A 21,701-nucleotide genomic window follows, 5' to 3' on the forward strand; every position below is an offset into this window, starting at 1 on the left:
TGTAACAGAAGTGCAGAGTATCAGTTATTGTGTACATTTTTATGTAAATTGAACTTAATAAACATTTATAGCCATTTTAAGTAAATATACATACATATCACATATATTAGACATATATGTACCATATATATGTATAGTCTGTTATATACACATACACACATTTACATATATAAGTCAGAGACTGTGAAATTCTCCATGAAAAAAAGATCTCAAAAGGAATTTAAAATATGACTGATGTCACATTTAATAAATTTATTAAAAAGTTAATCATAAATACTGAGATTAAGGCTAAGAACATATTTTTAAAATACAAATAGAACATAACATTCAATGGACTTCAGTAGGGCAAATTTTTCTGAGTTTGCTCAGAATATTTATGTCATATTAAGAAATCTTATAATTTAATACCTATCATCCTACATCTTTTTTGCAAACAACTTAAGGATGTCACTAATCCTACTTTACTTCACACTTAAGCATTCCCTCAATCATTTCAACTGAGTTGAACAGGATCCTGAAGAAGTTTGGGAATGTTTTTTCTAAGGATATCTTAATTTTTTGTCAACATGGTATAATTTAGTTGGAATGTTGCCTAGAGAGGTCAGAAGAGCTAGGCTATCTCCCCAAGTTCTATTCTACCTCTTTACAGGGTGGCTTTCAGGAAAGAATAGATTGCTGCAGTCTCTGGGTCTCTGTGGAAATCTGCCCTGCTGAGTGCAGGCATGCCTGATTTATTGTATTATGCATCTATCATGGTCCCGACCAAAAGTGCTTGATCCTAGTTTAATTATTAAACTATCAGTAGATACCAAAAATTAAAGAAAAGAAAACAATAGAAGCAATACTGAAGAAAAAGAATGAAGCTGGAGGAGTAATACTCTCAGACTTCAGAAAATACTACAGAGCAACAGTAATCAAAACAGTGTGGTATTGGCATAAAAACAGACATATGGGTCAATGGAACAGAATAGAGAGCCCAGAAATAAACCCCCAGACCTATGGTGAATTAATCCTCAACAAAGTAGGCAAGAATATACAAATGGAGAAGAGATAGTCTCTTCACAAGTGGTGTTAGGAAAACTGGACAGCTGCATGTAAATCAATGAAGTTAGAACCCTCTCTCACACCCTACACAAAAATAAACACAAAATGGCTTAAAGACTTAAATTTAAGACAAGACATGATAAATCACCTAGAAAAAAACATAGACAAAACATTATATGACATAAATCTTAGCAGTGTTCTCCTAGGGCAGTCTAACCAGGCAATAGAAATCAAAGCAAAAATAAACAAATGGGACCTAATTAATCAAAATTATAATGAAATATTACCTCACATCTGTCCAAATGGCCACCATTAAAAAGTTAATGAATGATAAGTGCTGGAGAAGGTGTGTAGAAAAGGGAATCCTACACTGCTGTTGGGAATGTAATTTAGTGCAGCCATTATGGAAAACAGTATGGAGATTCCTCAAAAAGCTAAAAATTGACTTACCATGTGATCCAGCAATCCCACGCCTAGGCATATATTGAGAAGGAACTCCAATTCAAAAAGAAACATGCACCCCGATGTTCATAGCAGCACTGCATACAGTAGCCAAGACATGGAAACAACCTAAATGTCCATCAACAGGTGACTGGATAAAGATGTGTGGTATATTTATACAATGGAATACTACTCAGTGATAAAGAAGTAATAAAATAATACCATTTGCAGCAACATGGATAGACCTAGAGATTATCATTCTAAGTATAGTAAGCCAGGAAGAGAAAGAAAAATACCATATGATATCACTCATATGTGGAATCTAAACAAAGAAAATGGAGGACACCAATGAACTCACCTATGAAACAGAAACAGACTCACAGATATAATAAACAATCTTATGATTACCAGGGGAAAGGGGGTGGGAAGGGGTAAATATGGAAGTTTGAGATTTGTAAATGTTAGTTGCTATATATAAAAATATATTAAACAAATTCCTTCTGTTCAGCACAGGTATTCAATATCTTGTAATAAACTTAAATGAAAAGGAATATGAAAATGAAAATAAGTATGTATATGCCTGACTGGAACATTGTGCTGTACACCAGAAATTGATACATTGTAACTGACTATACTCCCATTAAAAAATAGCAATAGAAAATACCATCAACTCAGTAGAGGCTTTGAAAGTTTTTGTTTGTTTGTTTATAATAATTTTGAAATACAAACTAGTGTTGATTCTACATAATGTTGCTTAGGTCACATGGAAACTGGGGATAATTCACTTTTTTTAACAGATCTTGCATTATTCTCGTGGGACTGAACAAAACTTGCTTAAAGTGAGGTTTGTCAACCATGGCAATATTAATATTTTGGATCAAGTAATCTTTATTGGAGGTTGTCCTGTGCACTGCAGGATGTTTAGGAGCAACCTTGGCCTCTATCCACTAGATGTCAGTATCATCTCCTCCCCAGGCTCTGACATCCAAATAAACACTGTCAAATGTCCACCTGAGGGTAAAGCCACCTCCGTTTGGAAACCACTGGTTTAAATAAAATTGAAAATGTTTGTATAATTAGCTTAAAGGCAATTTATGCTATTGGTTAAGACAGAAGATCTATAGATTGATTTCCAAACTGTGAGGCTAAGAGAAATATCTAGATATTGAAGAGGAATATTTGGATTAAAATAATAGACAATTTCATACATGACAGTAGTTACAGACTGTAGTTAAGTATCTTTAAGGTATCACCTTACATCTTTAACATTTTAACAATACAATGTATTTTAATGTGTGAAAATTGTGAAAAAAGATTTCACAAATCTATATTTATGACAGTTTCTGTATATGTATTAGTTTGTTTCTATCTTTGCAATCTATTAAGCATGGCCTCTGTTATGGTTCAATTAGTTTGTCAGTTTCCACATTTATAATCTCTCTATTATTATATCCTGAAAATTATTTTTCTATAGCTTATTAATTTGAATGTAGCTACTTCCCATAAATTTACTGAAAACACAAATATATGTAAATATATATACATAGACAATATACACATATTTTATGCAATGTGATGTATAAATATATATAATATGTAGTGATATGTGTATGTGCTATGTATGCATAATATATATTTGTTTAATATATAATTATCTCAACCTATTGCTCCTGACTTAGTGAACTTGAACTTGAATACACAATTGTTAGAAAATCATGAGAAATATTTACATATTTGAAAATATATAAGCTTGCAAACATAAATATGAAAATCTAGGGTCAATCTAGAAAGTCTTCTTACAGGTAAGAAATTTAAAAGAAGTGTAAACAAACATTCTGTATTCTTTAGTTTTAAATTTTTATTAAGATATAGTTAATATACAGCATTATATTTCCATGTTGCTTCAAATGGCAAAATTTCATTCTGTTTTCTGGCTGGGTAGTATTCCATTGTGTGTATATATAAATATAAATATAAATATAAATATAAATATAAATATAAATATAAATAATATAAATATTAATGTATATACACACACACATACACACCACATCTTCTTTATCTATTCATCTGTTGATGGACACTTAGTTTGCTTCCATATCTTGGCAATTGTAAATGACACTGCTATGAACATTGGGGTGCATTTATCTTCTTGAATTAGTGAGTTGTTTTTTATTTTTTTCAGATAAATGTCAAGGAGTGGAATTGCTGGGTCATATAGTAGTTCTATTTTTAGTTTTTGGTGAAACCTCTATAATGTTTTCCACAGTAGCTGCAACAATTTACATTCTCATCAAGAGTATATGAGGATTTCCTTTTCTACACATTCTCATCAAGATTTGTTAGTTATATTCTTTTTGATTATAGCCATTCTGATAGGTGTGAGGTGATGTCTCATTACAGATTGCATTTCTCTGATGGTTGATAATGTTGAGCATTTTCCATGTGCCTGTGGTCATCTGTATGTCTTCTTTTGAAAAATGTCTATTCTGGTCTTCTGCCTATTTTATAATCAAGTTATTTAGGGTTTTTTGTGTGTTTTTTTTTTTTGATGCTGAGCTTTACAAGTTGTTTGTATATTTTGGATATTAACCTTTTACCTCTTATCAGTCATATCATTTGTGAATATTTTATCTCATTCAGTAAGTTGTCCTTTTGCTTTGTTGATGGTTTCCTCTGCTATGCAAATGCTTTTAAGTTTAATTAGGTTCCATTTGTTTACTTTTTGCTTTTATTTTTTTTGCTTTAAGAGAAAGATCAAAAAAATGCTACTATTTATGTCAGAGTCTTTCATCTATGTTTTCTTAAGAGTTTTATAATGTCAGGTCTTACATTTAGGTCTTTACTCTGTTTTGAGTTTATTTTTATATACAGTATTGGAGAATGTTCTAATTTCATTATTTCACTTGTAGCTGCCCAGTTTTCCCAGCAACATTTATTGACGAGACCATCTTTCCTCCACTGTGTATTCTTGCCTCCTTTGTCCTAGATTAATTGACCTTAAGTGTGTAGGTTTATTTCTATGTTCTCTATTCTGTTCATCTATGTGTCTGTTTTTGGGTCACTACAATCCTCTTTTAATTACTGTAGCTTTGTAGTATAGTCTGAAGTCAAGGAGAGTGATTCCTCCAGTTCTGTTTTTCTTTCTCAAAATTGTTTTGGTTATAGAGGTCTTTTGTGTTTGTATACAAATTTTAGAATTAATCCCTATTCTAAATCAAAGTCTAAACTCACACCAGTAGAAATTGTGTTAAGACATAAATTTTTACATAGTTCTTTTATCCCAATGTCAGTTATTCTATCTTTTTATATTGAGTGCAGTATTGTTCTAAGGCCCAGGAGATGCAAAGTTTTTGAGGCATTCCCAGCTAAGTATGGATCAGATATATACACCATTAATAAAATAAAGGTACATTGATGTCAGCTTGACTACACATACAAATATCTAGAAAAAAGAGAAAGAAACAAATAGCATTTTTAGTTAAATCCTGAAGATTATGAGTTTCCTAAAATTACAAGTTTCAAGGCATTGACATGTGAAATTTCACAGCTTCATGAGGACCCATTGGTAGCCCAATAAAACTGAATTGCAAAGAATATGAGGAACAAATGTTGAGAGAGAGAGAGAGAGCTAGAAAGACGGGATGGACCAGCCTTTTATCTCTTGCAAAGAAACAGAATTGGTATTCTATAGGCTCTGAGAAACAACTGAATGATTCTAGACTGTACAGTGACATAGTTTGGTTTGTGTTTTAAGAAAAATAAATCATAATAAAATGTGGCAGCATGTGGACACTTGGTAGGTTCACATGGAAAAGAATGTGTAAAAAGAAAAGATACTAAAAAATAGTAGGACTCCCCCACACAAAAAAATAAAACTTAAACAGATGGAGGAGAAGAAAGTTTTTCTTTTGAATAAGTAATTGCACTGAGCTTTATCCTTACCAACAACTCTTTAAAAACTACATTGTTTTAAGCTTAAATGAAATATATCACTGTAACCCTAGTCACAGACTTCATCAGGTATATACAGATCAGATAACACATAGGGGTTGCTCCAAAATTATTGTTTAAAGAATATGGCATGAGCAATATACTATATGTGGTTTTAAGTAAATTCATTGATGTAAAAGCTCTTTTCATAAAATGTTACCTGATACTGAAAATATAATTTTCTTTCTTCAAAAATCTAACATACTTATCATAGGTATTTGGGTGCTGATTAATAATATATATACAATTTATAGGGACATGATTATCACTCATATATTATAAAAAAAGAAAAAAAAAGAAGAGAAAATAAAGTTTCTAGAATCCAAATTATAAACTATATGAATTACTTCTATAACTATGCATTTTCAAGTAGTCATCTTTAAAATCTTTTAGATCTAATTCATTATTGGTATTTTGGGGTTGTTTATATGCCAATGACCTAAAAATAAAATTTTTGTGTACCCATGTGTGTGCATAGGAAGTTTCCTGATTTGCCCCCATTAAATTATGGAAGCTTGTAAAAATTTTCATCTCATATTTGTAAAATAGTATCAACTTTTTGAAAGATAGACTCAATTGGAAATAAATATTCCTATTTCAAAAAATCATGTTATCATAATTACAGAATATATTGAATTTACAGTAAAATAAACCCTTCTTGCATTTTAATTCAAAATGTATATTTGTACAAGAATTTAAAGGTATTATTCTTTTTAATTTTAAGATGTTATTTAACATCATTTCAATCAATGTAGTAGTTGCTCACATAGAATGAGCAACATGTAATTAGACAAAGAAGATCCTTACCATTTACCATAGCCAATAAATATATTGGAATAAATAAAAAAGTGAAAAATTATGACACCAACTCTTTTATGTCTCTGATATCTTAAATAACCTTATATTACAAAATTTCACAGTCATTTCTTTAAAAAGAAAATTGAGTTGGATATGCAACCATATAATAGTCCTGAATATTGGACCTATTGGTGATACAAAAAACATGAAACAAAAACTGAAGCCACAATTGAAATTGCCTTGCTGTGTAGTTTCAGACTTATTTTGCAAGCAGCAAGGAACCACTGAAGCCTTTTAATAGGGGAATAATATTATCAAACATAAATAACATATCAACTTTCCCATGACAAAAGATGCTAGTAGAAAAAGACCAAGAGCAAAGTAAGGAAATAATACAGCATTGATTTGTTTGATTATTCGGCCCTCTACTTAAAATAAGCTTTCCAAAATTATTTTCTTTACTCTTTGTCTGAAACTACTTCTTCACAATTGTCTCCAACTCAACAAATATTTTCTCCATATTAGGGAAATCAAGATTCCCGTCTTACTCTGATAAATGAAGCTATTTACATTTCATTCCTACTTAAATGAATGCTTTGTCGTCTTTTCAAACTGATTACATTTAGCTGTGTTTATTTCCTTTATGAATTATACCTTTTCACCTTCTCTTGTTTTTAAACACTGTAGTTATTTTAAGATAAAATTCAACTCAAAGTAAATGAAGTGTTATATAAAAGAGGTTTTATACTGTTTCTCTTTCTATGAGAGCTTTAATGTTATCTAACCAGAATTATATGCAGGGATACTTTACCCTCATGCTATTATCACTCCAGCAATAAATGTTTGATAGTTGTTGTCAAACAAGAGAATTTTTTTTTTAAGGATGACAAGTTAAAATCATTGAAAAATATTATTTTCAGTGCCAAAATTATCATAATCACTTTCTTCTAGACTGAGAATACATATAAAACTTTCTCTTATTTTTTAACAAAGTAAGCATACATAAAACTTAGGTGTTCTCATTTATCCTCACATCATTAATTGCCTATACTTGCCTTCTTCCAGAACATTCTGAAATCAACTGTATTGTCCCCTGAAACTTGAGGAATTTATTTAGGGTTTAATCAATGGTTAAAAATCCCACTTTTTAAATGAAATTTCCACCCATATATTGACTTTTTAACTTTTAGTGAAACTCAAAAATGTCCACCATGAAGAACAGCATCAGTTTGTGATGAAGTTTTAGCTGTATAGGTGATCTGAATTGTGAATATGATGATACTACCTTAACATATCTTTTTTCTAGAAACATTGATCCAGGCTTTAATGAAAAATTCATTATCTTGGCATAAACTTGTAAGTAATTTGTGTCTGCAAGCAACAGCAGCTTAGTAGTGATTGGTATATTGATTAATAAAATATTCTATATTTTGTGAGTGTATCTGTATGCAATGTAGATGCTTATTTAGGTTATTTTCCCCAAAATATTTTAATGCAAAAGTGTTGATGATATTTTTCCATTTATGGACATTCATTAATGATATGTGAGCATGATTATTTTCACAGCATAATATAAGATTATCTTCATGGTAAAATCTGAGGTAAGTTTTACTTCCCATTATATTATTTTAAAACATGTGATAGAATGATCCATTCCATTATATAATCCTATATTTTTTACAGTGTTTGTTAGTCACTTTTAAATTATTTGAACTAAGTTTTTCAGAAGAATCTATTGGTTACTCTAAGACTGAAAATGTTAATACTAATACTACATGTATTCTAGATTATTATGGTATAATTGACCAAATCTTAACATTTAAAATGAGATAAAAGCAATAATGTTAAAAAAAAATAGACATTGAGTAACCACAATAGGAAAATGCCCAGAGTAAATATAACTCTCCATATGAATAAAATATACACAATGGTAATAGGTTTAAGTTAGTGCAGCAGACATCTTTGCCCATTGCTTTTCTTAGATTATTGTCATACCACTAATTAAATGTCTCTCCCCCTCTCCTTTTCTCCTGAATCCTCCCCTTAAATGGCATAGGAAAAGGGTGATCTTGCAAACAAGGAATGTTTATGTTCATGGAACAAAGTCATCTTAGTAACTAGATGTATCACAATATTTAGCACCTTGTTCAATGTTATCATAAAATGCAGATAAAGAAATTACATCTAATGATGAGAATACACTAAAAAGTCTCCCTGAAAACGTAAATGGCAACCACTGTGAGCAATTATGCTCTTACAAGGTACTGGACAAAGTAAAGTGGATTTGTTTCAAAGTCTCAGGATTACTGATTTTATTGAGAGGAAAAAATATTCAAATATATAAACAATTGACCTAGTGAAAGCAAGGTAACTCAGTATTAAATATTTTTGCAATAGGTTACTTGGTATAATTATTTTATATTCCTTGGGGGCTAATGGATTATTATAGGCACATAATGGTTTTATTAACTAAGGAACTAAAAATATATCCTACATTATACTGACAAACTGCAAATTGAAATATTTCATAAACTTATTCCATATGTAATAACACTATACAGTTTTTCCTGTTATACAATTGTACCTATTTAAACATCTTTTAAGTGTGAAAATCTACTCAGTCATATATACTTATGCACATATATGCAAATATTGTTATAGGAATTACCCATAAGGCAAACTCTGTGAAATGATTATGTATAAAATTGAATCTGATATTTGACATATATGATCAATGGATCAGAAGACCATTCTACACCTCTTCAATAAAGTACATAAAAATACAGAAAATCTGTGGAAATCTAAAGTTGTATTTGATAAAAGCATGGTCATCATTCAAGCAAAGAAAACTATAGCATGATTCTGAATAATTATAAGAAAAAAAAAGGTAAAGATCTCAAATTTTAATGGCATTGCATTATGCCCTTCATAGCACATGGTTCTGAGTTAAATCATAATTATGTAAGCATAATATGTCAATGATTTTTTGCTTGTTTTTAACTTTTAAATCAATCATACTTCTCTAAAAATGCAAATCATACAAGTTTTGATAATATACTTGCCCTGGCTCAAATAAGATGAGGATAAAAGGTAAGAGAAGAGTTGTCTACATGAAAAACAGCTGAAGTCAATGGATGAAAATTAGATATTTAAGCACATTTCTTAAAGGATTAAAGGTAAGAACTAAAAACCAAAACACAACTAACAAAAGGATGGAAATGGAGGTTGAAAGAGAATTAGAAGTAGTGTGCTTAAATTTCCTTATGTTTTAAAAAAATTAGTAAGCAGCAGTATATATTCTCTATTTAAAGTTATAGTGATGTCTGCCAGAAATAGTATGAGCACTAAAGGCAAAATATGCTTACCTCTAAGAAGTGTTAAAACATGAGGAAGGAATGGGACAGGAGACTTTTACTCTTTTTTTTTTCAATTTTTCAGTTTTATTATGTAGAATTGTTACAGTTTGACTGCACATATACAATATGTTGCATGTAAATACATATATACCATATACTGCATATAGTTTTTTCAGTTTACATATATGTACTGCTCATTGTTTCCAAGAACAGTTTAGAGCTTTAGCTTTTTAAACTTACATAGTAATCAAAAGATTAAAGCCACAAAATAAGAATCAACAGAATGCAGTAATCCAATCATAAAGGACAGTCAAATGTGCTCACACATATTCAAGGAATCAATCATCTAAGTAACAAGTTCATTTGCGTCCTTTTTTTTTTAGATTCCACATGTAAATGATATCATATGGCATTTTTCTTTCTCTTTCTGGCCCACTTCACTTAGAATGACAATCTCCAGGTCCATCCATGTTGCTGCAAATGTCATTATTTTCTTCTTATTTATGGCTGAGTAGTATTATATTGTGTGTGTGTGTATGTGTATATATATATATATAGTATTATATTGTATATATAATACTATATATATATGTATGTATGTGTGTGTGTATGTGTGTGTAGGTATATCCCAAATGTCCACCACTAGATGACTGGGTCAAGATGTGTATATATATTTGGGCTGCTTCCATGCCTTGGCCACCGTAAATAGTGCTTCTGTGAACACTGAGGTTCACATGTGTTTCTGAATTATATTTTTCTCTGGGTTTATGCCCAGGGGTGGGGATTGCTAGATCACATAGTAAGTCCATTTTTAGTTTTTTAATGAACCTCCATACTGTCCTCCATAGTGGCTGGACCAGTCTACACTTCGAACCAGCAATGTAGAGGGTTCCCTTTTCTCCACACCCTCTCTAGCATCTATAATTTGTAGACTTTTCATTGATGACCATTCTGATTGGTGTGAGGTGATATCTCATGGTAGTTTTTATCTGCATTTCTCTGACAATTAGTAATGATGAGCATTTTTTCATGTGCCCGTTGGCCATTTGCATGTCTTCATTGGATAATTGCTTATTTAGCTCTTCTGCCAATTTTTGGATTGGGTTGCTTGCTTTTTGTTTGTTTGTTTGTTTTTGATATTAAGGTATATGAGCTATTTGTATAGTTTGGAAATTAGTCCCTTGTCAGTCTCATCATTTGCAAATATTTTCTCCCAGTCTGTAGGCTGTCTTTTCCCTTTGTTGATGGTATCCTTAGCTCTGCAAAAGCTTTCAAGTTTAATTTGGTCCCATTTGTTTATTTTTACTTTTATTTACCTTACTCCAAGAGCCAGTTTAAAATATATATTGCTGTGATTTATGCCCAAGAGTAGTCTGCCTATATTTCCCTCTAGGAGTTTTATAGTATTTGGTCTTACATTTAAGTCTTTGATCCACTTTGAATTCATTTTTGTATATGGTGTTAGAGAATGTTCTAGTTTCAGTCTTTTACAGGTAGCTATCCAGTTTTCCCAGAACAACTTATTGAAGAGATTGTCTTTTCTCCACTGTATATTCTTGCCTCTTTTGTCATAGATTAATTGACCATAAGTGTTTGGGTTTATTTCTGGACTTTCTATCCTGTTCCATTGATCTATGTGTCTGTTTTTGTGCCAGTACCATATTCTTCATTTTTTATCCCAGGGCCTTGTTCTAAAACCAGCCTTGATTCAAAGGTGGTTTCACTATTACAACCTGTGAGTTTTGTCAATTGACTAAACATCTTTGTCTTAGTTTCTTCTTCTGTGAAATAGCAAATTAATAGTACCTCTATTGTAGGATTTTTTTCAGGACTTAACCAGTTAATATTTAAAAAGCAGTTAATATTAAGAATTAATATTTTAAAATAGTTAAAAAAAGAATACTGCCTACCATTACATAAGCACTAAGAAAGTATTAAATAAACAAAAGAGCATAAATATCATGTACATGCATAATGGTTAATGCATTTCATAATAACATATTATTTAAATTAAAAAATAACAGTTACTAGTGTCAACATTTCCATGTTATGAGTAATTGAAATACTATTTTTCTTATGGCATCTAATTTATTATAAGTGTCTAAATTTATAAGCATATTTTCCTTGTAAGATGATAAGTTTTTAGAAACAAGTAGATTTAGTTCTTTAAAGTGAAGAACTAATTTTGTGGGCAGAAAATACTATATAATATTTGACATCATGTATAATATATTTTTTGACATTGAAGCCAAAGTAAATGGAAATTGCAGAATTTTATGAAATTAGTAGTAGTTGTAAATTCACTAGAACATTGAATAAGATTTTATATTATTTAGTTCTAATCATTCAGTATTCCAAACAATATACTTATTTTTCTTATATTTTAAGGAATTGAAGATTTCACTATGCAACATGCAAAGGAAGCTTGTTGAATCTTGCATTCTAAATCTTAATCTAGACTATACTTCAGTTTGACACCTCATTGAATTAATGTGTCATCAAATTCTTATCTTGAAATGGAAGAAAAATAAAGAAAATCATCTCTTAATTTCACTATTTTACTCAACAATTGATCACTAATTTAATGTGCAATACTCAATGGGTCTTATAGTATTTCAGAATAATTATTTGTGAAATATTGGCAGTTCTAATTTACAAGCAAGTTGTGTTATAAAGTTCATTTGTAAGTCACAGAATATAAAGGTCAGAAAAAACCTCAGAGACCATCAACTTCCCTCTTCGTTATTTGTGTAAACACTTCTGGAACATCCTTATCACTGACAGATGGTCATTCATTCTTTGGTTAAAAATGTCAAGTGATCACAAGTTCAGTAATTTAAAGACAGTCCATTTTGCATCTGGACGGATGGAGTCTTTATTAAATTTCACTTCTGTTAAACTATTTCCTTATATTCGTGCATTTTTGCTGCAAGTATTTATTTAATGCCAGATATGTAGAATACATCAAAATCACAGAGCTTACAGTCTAATAGAAAAGACATAAAATAATGAAGAAATAACAAAAATATATTATTATAAACTGAGATAAATACAGACAAGGAAATAATAAAAGTCACTGTTAATGTTTAGCTGGGAAGACTTATGTCCTCCAAGTTCTCACAAAAAATCATGCTGAAAAAAAGTATTGTTGCATGAACTGAGAGAAGGGAGTTAAGTGGAAGTTGGAGGTCAGGGATGGGGGATGCCCACAGGAGGGAAAGAGAGGAAAGATGGTTTCATTTGAGAGGTCAGAGTGAGGAGAATGGGAGTTGCATGTTCTGAAGAAGGAAGCAGACAACTACATTCAAGGATCCGAAAGCGGGACAAGTTGATTGAAACAAATTGCAAGGGGAACTAGAGAGACAGAAAATATCGGCCACAATTAGGGCCTTAAAGATCCTACCTTCTACATTTGCTACTATTTCCTTCTTGGAGTGACACACAGTACATTTATACTCTGTTTCTATGTTACAATAAACTTGAGTAGTTACTGTCTCCATTTCTTACTTCTCAGCTGAACAAGTATCTCCAGGTCCATCTACTATTCTTCACACTGTCTGGAAACTTCATTCCAACAGTCTTCCTCTGCTGTCAAAGCTGTAAGTTTTTGTTTGTTTGTTTGTTTTTTAAACAATTTTTTTAACATTTTTTCATTGAGTTATAGTCAGTTTACATGTTGTGTCAAATTCCAGTGTAGAGCACAATTTTTCAGTTACACGTAAACATACATATATTCATTGTCACATTTTTTTCACTGTGAGCTACCACAAGATCTTGTATATATTTCCCTGTGCTAGACAGTATAATCTTGTTTATATAACATAAGTTTTGGTTTATAATAACTCTTCAAAACTGAATTTCCAGAATTGATTGCAATATTCCACTTGTCATCTCATAATTGTTAAATAATGATTTGAGTTCCTATTGATATTTGCTGTGATCATACAATTCATGTTCAAACTGATCATGTTTGAGGGTCAAAGTGGGAATTTTTGGTAGTTATGTGAGAACAGTAAATATAAACCGGTTCTCTTCTGAACAAACCAGGACTTACAGTCACCCTAACTATTGCTTATCTTCCATTGTGTGCTTTCCACTTCCTCTGATCTCTAGCACTCAGAGATAATATATAGGATGCCCAGTTAAACTTGGAAGTCAGACAACAGATACTTTTTCAGTATAAGTATGTCCTATGTAATATTTTTATACTAAAAATAATTCATGTCTATCTGATCTTAAAATTTAACTGGAGGTCCTGTATTTTTATTTGCTAAATCTCACAGACATTTCTGTATCCATAGCACTCTCAGTGGCCATGAAAACTTTCCGTCTCCTATGGTTCTATTAAATGATAATCACTTCTACACTTACTATAGCACAGAGACCATTACTACACTTTAGACTTTCATAAATCATAGGATTTTTATAATGTTCATAAAAAGAATAGAAATAAAAGAAAATATAAACAACTTATCAAATGCCTTTAATATTATAAGTACTCTACCATTCTCTGGAAATTCAAAGAAAAATAAGACATGACTCCTAGTCTCAGGATCCCACCATAGGAAACAAGGACAAGCACCTAAAATGTAACATAAATGATACATTAAAAATGGATAGAAAGCTTGATGGGAACACAGAGAGTTATTTCAATAAGGGTGGGAGTCAGGGAAATTTATGTAACTCAAATTTGATGTTGAGTAGGAGTTAATTCACCCAGTAGAAAAATTTGGGGGAACACAGTCCAAATATAACCCTAGTCTGTGCAAAACAACAAATTGAAAGTGCATTTTTGGGGAAATATACAATCCAGTAAGCATGAGAAGATACAGCTAAAGGGGATGTTAGAAAAGTGGACAGTAGCAAAGGGCCTTGCTAAGGAGTATATTATAACAATTCTCATATATTGAGTGCATATGATGTGCACAGTGGAGGTGGAAGTTAAAAATTCAAAGAAAGATTATTTGGAACTTATTTAAACCTGGATATATGAAAGCAAAGCAAAGATGACTGTGAAGCACCTGCTTAGGCAGTGGGGTAAACAACAATGCCATTTACTGAGAAAACATAAATCAGAGGAAGAGTGAGGTTTTCAATAGGAGGTGAAGAGAAGAGGAGGCATAGTGGAGACTGGGCATGCTAAATCTAAACAGTGTTTTTCTTTTTAAATTTTTTTCCAATAAGATGATGACAAGAGCATTGTACTTGATGACAAGTGGAGCATAATGTTGGAAGAGTATTAGTTTTCTCTGGGTGTTTGACTATTTTTACCTTCTCCACTGCCAAAGTGAAGGTTTGTGAAATGAACAGAGATACATGAGTGGCAATGATGCAAGTTTCCCCAGACGACATCTTTAGATCGATAGAGCCCAGTCTCATTTCTCAGAGTAACAGTCTTACTATTCTGAGACAGCACTGCCCTCTATGAGAGGAGTGATAGTTTCTCAGATTGTGATGCAGAAGTGAACTGATGAGACAGCTGGTGAGAAAGTTGGTATTTATGGATTGAATCATGTAATTATACAGTTAGCACAGAGTTCTTCTTTTGGAGACTGAAGTTAAAATTTACTTCCTGGGAATGGAGGTGATTATATGTTAGGCATCTAGGAAAAGAGAGAAACATATATTAGCAATGCATTTACTTTTGATAAACCAAAGTTTTTTTTTCTGAGAACCTCAAGAAGCTTCCTTAAATTCTAGTCACTCTACTTACTTTTTAACTGTTTTAGTGAGTTTTGCAAATGAAATCTATGTTTGTAGAATGAATTTCTAATATTTAGTGTTTTAGTTTTTCGTTCCTTTTCCCTTCTGCTTCTTTTATTTAAATGCTGTTTAAAGATATAAGGAAACATGCATATATTCCCCCAATGCGTTGCCCCAAGTAAGTGCTCAATAAATGGTTTTGACTGACTGTTCAATGTGTATTATAATAGTAAATAATAGTAAATTCTTTCTTGCTAAAGAGAAAACAATTTCATTCATTCCTTTTTGGCACATAAACTAACTTTTGTCTCTTACTGTAGTTCAATAATTCTGCTATGAAAACTGCAGAGATACAATTTTCAGAAATGTAAAAAAAGTTTTATTTTCATGTAGTTAAAATAAACTATAAACATCAATAAAAATAATAATTAGTATTGTTTTATCAATGCAGACTCACATGTATAATTGACTTTCCAAAACATAACAAAATGGTTTTGCTCAATAATCTGATCATTTTGTGTATTTATTTTGCTTTTCACTTAGTAAACTTCAGCTTTTCCATATTTTATAATTACTTTGAGTCTATCTGTGACATTGATATTTTTAATGATATTTGGAGCTTTAAACGTTATTATTGAGGCATTCTTTCTACTACAAAAACATAACTAAATATCGTATCAAGATTATAAGCTATTATTATTGACCATAGCAAAACATTTTTATTTACATCACACATGCTTTACTACTTCCATATTCTCTCTTTACTTTTTAGCATAGGTCATATAAGGAATGGACCACATTTCCCAGATACTTCAGTAACACTAACATGGGGAGCCCTTGGCTAGATAGCAAATCAATTAATATGTGTTAAGTATTCCTCCTGTAATTAGAAAAGGAAGTGATGAGGTAGTCTAGAGAATTTAACAAAGGGACGTTAAGGCCAAATCCTTGACTTAATTTTCACCATGAGGCTATATTTTACTGTCTGCATCCTGTTTTTAAAATTTGTTGGAAGGAGAAGTTAGAGGGGAGAAAATGTTTCAGTTTCAGAACCAACTATTCTGTTTACAAACTGGACAGTTATTCCCTGACCTCTTTCTATTGCAGAACAGCATTATATGCAACTAAAGGCACCAAGCTCACGATTTTGGTATCCACCTGGCTATCATCTTACTCAGTGAACAACCTCTTAAGGTGCATTTACTATATTGCATGTTACTGCAGGCAACAAATGTTTCAACATTTCATAGGGTGATCACTTCATTCTGATTTGCCTAGAACTTTCCCAGTTTTAGTAATGAAAGTCCTACATTCTAAGAAACCTCTCAATTCCAGGCAAACTGGGATAGATGGTCACCCTGCTACTACATAACATGTAACATGGTTTGCAAAATTTTAAGCATTTAACTCCTTATATCTTATGACAGGTTTCTCATCTACCACCCTAACACTTTTCAATCTTAAACAAATAATACATATGTATTTATGTATATATATTAAGTATAAAATTACACATATATTATATATGTGTAATTGCAGCACCCCACTTATCAGTACTAATTCCTGTATTCAGTATAACAATGCATTTCCAAACCTAGTGACTTAAATTAACAATATATTATTTCTCGCATGCCTGGCATGGTTGACAGATCAAAGCTGGGCTCATCTTGAGGCAGCTGTTTCCCATGTCTCTCATCCTCCTTGGACCAGTGAGGTAGCCTTGGTAAATTATTTTTATAGCAATGGCTGAAACAGGGACAAGCCCCACTATATAAGCACAGTTAAAGCTTCTGCTTTCTTTATATCTGCTGATATTTTATAGTCCAAAATACATCAAATGACTAGCACCAAAGTCAACAAGCAGGGAAATACACTGCACCATTAATAGGAGGAAAAGTGTGGAAGATTACTTAGCAAATACATTATATTACAATCTAGATACTCATTTTTATCATGAGTTATACTACATTTAAATGTTGGTACCTATTGGGGTAGCTCTCTTAAAAATAATTTCATACTAACTACTGAGATCAAGTCATACAACATTTAAGTTTTCTTTTAGACTGTCAGAGTGCTATCAGGATGTAAAGGGCATATAAAAATATTACAAATTCACGAAACTTCTTAGAAAAAGAAGAGATCCAACTATAGAAGTCAGAGACAGAATTGAGGAAAAGATGTGGGTGGAATTAAAATCATGGTAATTGAGAATGCCAGGAGCACGAAAAGAAGAGGGAACTGAAAAAAGAACCAATTGATAGTTGCTCTTTGTGTGCCACTAGTGACCTTTTACATTACATTTTGCTATCAAACACAGTCTTTCTGCTAAGTTGATTGTCTAGGAATTTTTTTCAGTTCTTAATTTAATATTTTTCCACAAGAATATTCACTGTCCTACTAAGTCTTCTTTTAAATTAATGTAGATATTTTCTATCATAAAAGTAGTTTATAATCACTATGGAAAATAAAAAAAAATAGTCATCTTTAATGTGATGCAGCATATTCTTATACTCTTTTTTGCTATGTGTATTTGCCATAAATACAATAAAAATAGTATGCTCAATTAAGAATTTTAACTTTATTCTATGCAAAAATAGTTTCTTTTCAAATTACCCTTTCATTTAACAGTTTGCAGGCATATTCATATGCACAACTTCCATCTCAAATTCTTGTAACAAACAAGCTTTCTTTGACTGCTGTTTTCCTGAACTGAAATAGGATATCCTTTTCCTGAGTGATAGGTTCTCTGACATTCAAAAGAGAAGAGGTTCATAAAAAAACAAAATTACAGTTCTACACAAACTAAATGCAAAATGCAATATAAAAATGCAAAACCAATTTGACTGTCACTAGGGCTTCTTTCTTGGAGCAGCTGTATCTAAAGCACTTTCATTGACTACTGGAAGTCTTTTGAAAGAAGCGATGTACCACTGATTATCATTCCCCCCAGCGTGCACTTCACCCATAACCACAAAGATTTCCTTCCAAAGTGTTGTTTCAGTCTAAGGAATGGATTCAGGAGGATTGTCATTTCAAGGTCTCTTATTCTGGTTGTTCTGGTATGGTATATAGCCAACGTGTCAGAAGATCTACCCAACTTTCAGGTTGAATTTCTGAATGCACTTGAATTTTTGAGCCAGAGAGCAGAGATTCATAAATGGGATTTATTTGGGGTGGAAAGGCCAGTACGTGCCCTTATAAAAGAGCAATCTCTTCAGCCTTGGGATTAGGAAAACTTCCTCCAGGAATCTGGCAATAGGCTGGTTTCACATCATAGTTTATGATGTGTAGAGAGGTTTTGCCTTATTCTGTGTCTTCTCAGATATTCTAGTTAGATGTTACAAGAATTTGTTCTAAGGTGGCTGACCCAATGGTATTTTAAGCAAAAGATCATCAGATTAATCATTGCTTATGTATTTGTTATAATTTGGTTTTGATTTCCCTTAGCTGCTTAAGCATAATAACTCTGTGCACACTATGAAATTGACAAAAGCTCCATAACAAAAACCAGAAATTCCTAACCTTTCCAGTCCACAAACCACAACCACAAGCAATAACTTTTAATTTTTCAAGCTATTTCTTTGAGTATTCACTCCAATTTATATATATATATATATATATATATATATATATATACTATATTACTTTTCTTTAATTTATTGATTTTATAAATTATCTGTTGATTATGATGCTAGCAGAGCATTTAGCCTTCCCAGAGCTACTCAAAGAGGGAGTCAGCCTTTCTTTACTCAGATTGATAAGTAGTATTTACAGTATTATGATGACTATGTAAGTATTGTTCAGTGACAATTAGTGGTCTATGGTTACTCTTTTTTGATATTTTCTCATTTTTTATTCACTTATAATTCTTTGTTTTACTTATATGGCTTATGGATATAATGATAGTCCCAATGAAGCATGCCTCTCTTTTCCATGCCCTTTGCAATGTGACTTAGCTACTTCTTCCATTAAAAAGTAGAGTCTGTTACCTTGCCTCTTGAATCTAGGCTGGACTTTGACTTGTATTGACCAACAGAGTATGAAAGAAATGATATTGTTCTACGTCCTAGGTGAGTCTTAAAAGAGTCATTGAAGTTTCTGCTTTTGCTCTCAAGGAACCATGAGAAAATATGATGCAAAAAAGACCCAGATGAAAGACTACAAGAGACTGGAGCCAAGTCATCCCAGCTGCCCTGGTCCTTAAAAGACTTTACTTCCAAATGCAAAGACATGATTAAGACCATGTCCAATCAGCAGAACTGCCCTAGACTTATAAGAAATAATAATCCATTGTTGCTTCATATAAATTGCTCATCCCATAGAAATAGAGTAGAGATACACAGAACAAAGTAAAATGAACTTGTAACAAAGTACTCAGTGGAAAAAAAGAAGACACAAAATGAGATATATCACTCTGGCATTTCCACTAATTAAATGGATCTATTCAAAGAAATATCCATTTTGCAGTTATACAGATACACACATACATAAACAGTTATACATACAGATACAATAATATATAACAAATAAATCAAAATGGTTTCCTATGGTGGGAGAAGAAATGAGTCATAAGGATAAAAGGAAATTTAAAAATTGGGAGTAGGATCTTGCAAGGACAGGTGACAATAATGGCCATGAAATGAGGAATTACGATAAACTCAGCTCTTTGCCCTGGAGTATGATGAATTCAGCCCTCTGCCCTTGAAGTACACTCTCTCTGACAAAACCTACCACATCCATCCACCACTTACCACATTCAGACTCATTAAATCAAAAAGTCTTTAGTGCCCAAGCACAGATATCATTTTCAAGCTCCCCAGACTATGCTAATGTGATAGACAATCATGGCTGATAACCGTTAATCTGGTAGAGGAAGTTTATTTTCTAAATTACATTTTATGTGTTTATTAACTTACTCCATTTATTTGTTTTTCTGGACTCCTGGCATCTTTGGCCTCCAATCTGCTCTCATCTGTAGATTTACAGCCCATCCTGGAATTTCTTGTTGCTAATCTCTACGTTAGCTACTTTGTTTCTTACATGTCAGCATTGTACCTTAACTGGTTTACCAACTTTTGTTAAGTACATTCTTCAGTATCTTAATAATAAAGCATGCATGAGATATATTTTATGAATTTTTTCATGCTTGTAAATGTCTTACTCGGCCTTTATACTTACTTCATAGTTTTGCTGGAAAGAAATTTGAGTTGAAAATCAATCTGTGTTCTTGTATTCTTTTGGTTCTAATTTTTTCCCCATTATATGTAACTGAATTTTCTTTTTTCTTTATTTTTTCAACCTTCCACATCTAACCCTATCAACCCAGACACAGATGCTTTTCAAGTTTATCATTTAGCTTTTAGGTGGGTCATTTAGATTTACATGTCTTTAATTAACACATACATGAGGACTTTTAGTTATCATTTTTATTGTTGTCTAGACTAAGGTAATGTTGTCAAATAATATACTCCATATGATTTGAATCAACTAAAGACATTTGAGACTTGATTTATGGTCTAGCACATGGTTAATATTTATAATTGTGTTCCGTGTGCTTAAAATAATAAATATTTTATAGTTGTTGAGTGAAATAGTGTATACATGCCATTGGATAAAACTTGTTAAAATGTTTCTTAGAACTTCTATACAGTTATTAATTTGGGGGCTTGTTTTACTAATGGAATTTTTCTATCATTTTGAAGTAATTTTAATTTTCAGTAATTTTTTGCAATAAAATGCATTTTGAATGTCATCAATGTTCTTAAAACTGCTTTTTAATTTTATTTTATTTTATTATTTTATTTTATTTTTCTAAATGTTAAATTTTAAATGAATGCCCATCAATTTCTGGAAGTTCTTTCAGTTTTCCATCAGCCTTATCTGCAAAATTTCTTTGATTTAAAAAACAATTCTCTTTTTTCTATTTTCTTTTTTTAATTTATATATTTTTTACTGAAGTATAGTCAGTTTAAAATGTTGTTTCAATTTCTGGTGTACAGTACAATAATTCAGTCATATAGGAACATGTGTATATTTGTTTTCATATTCTTTTTAACCATAAGTTACTATAAGATATTGAATATAGTTCCTTGTGCTATACAGTATAAATTTGTTGTTTATCTTATATATAGTAGTTTGTATCTGCATATCTTCAACTCTCAATTTATCTTTCTCAACCCCTTCCCCCTCAAAACTGCTTTCTTTTGGTTAGTATTTGTATGTTTATCTGATTGCAAATGTTACATTAAACTTTTTTATATTTCTCTATTTCAGATTTCTCATAAACGTGACAATTATATTTTAATCAATTTTTTAAAATAAGAACATGCTATACATTAATATTTAATATAATTACTATAATGTTTA

General features: G+C 31.4%; 1 long non-coding RNA gene across 1 annotated transcript in view; it reads right to left on the bottom strand.

Moving 5' to 3' along the window:
- Positions 1-13,461: 13,461 nt before the first annotated feature.
- Positions 13,462-21,701, bottom strand: part of LOC116668741 — a 40,695-nt gene continuing 32,455 nt past the window's right edge. Inside the window, exon 3 of the long non-coding RNA XR_004325987.1 lies at positions 13,462-15,235. This is a non-coding gene — a long non-coding RNA (uncharacterized LOC116668741). The remainder of the gene's footprint in view (positions 15,236-21,701) is intronic.

This window comes from Camelus ferus, chromosome 14 (assembly GCF_009834535.1).
Source record: "Camelus ferus isolate YT-003-E chromosome 14, BCGSAC_Cfer_1.0, whole genome shotgun sequence".
In the NCBI taxonomy this organism is placed as follows: Eukaryota; Metazoa; Chordata; class Mammalia; order Artiodactyla; family Camelidae; genus Camelus; species Camelus ferus.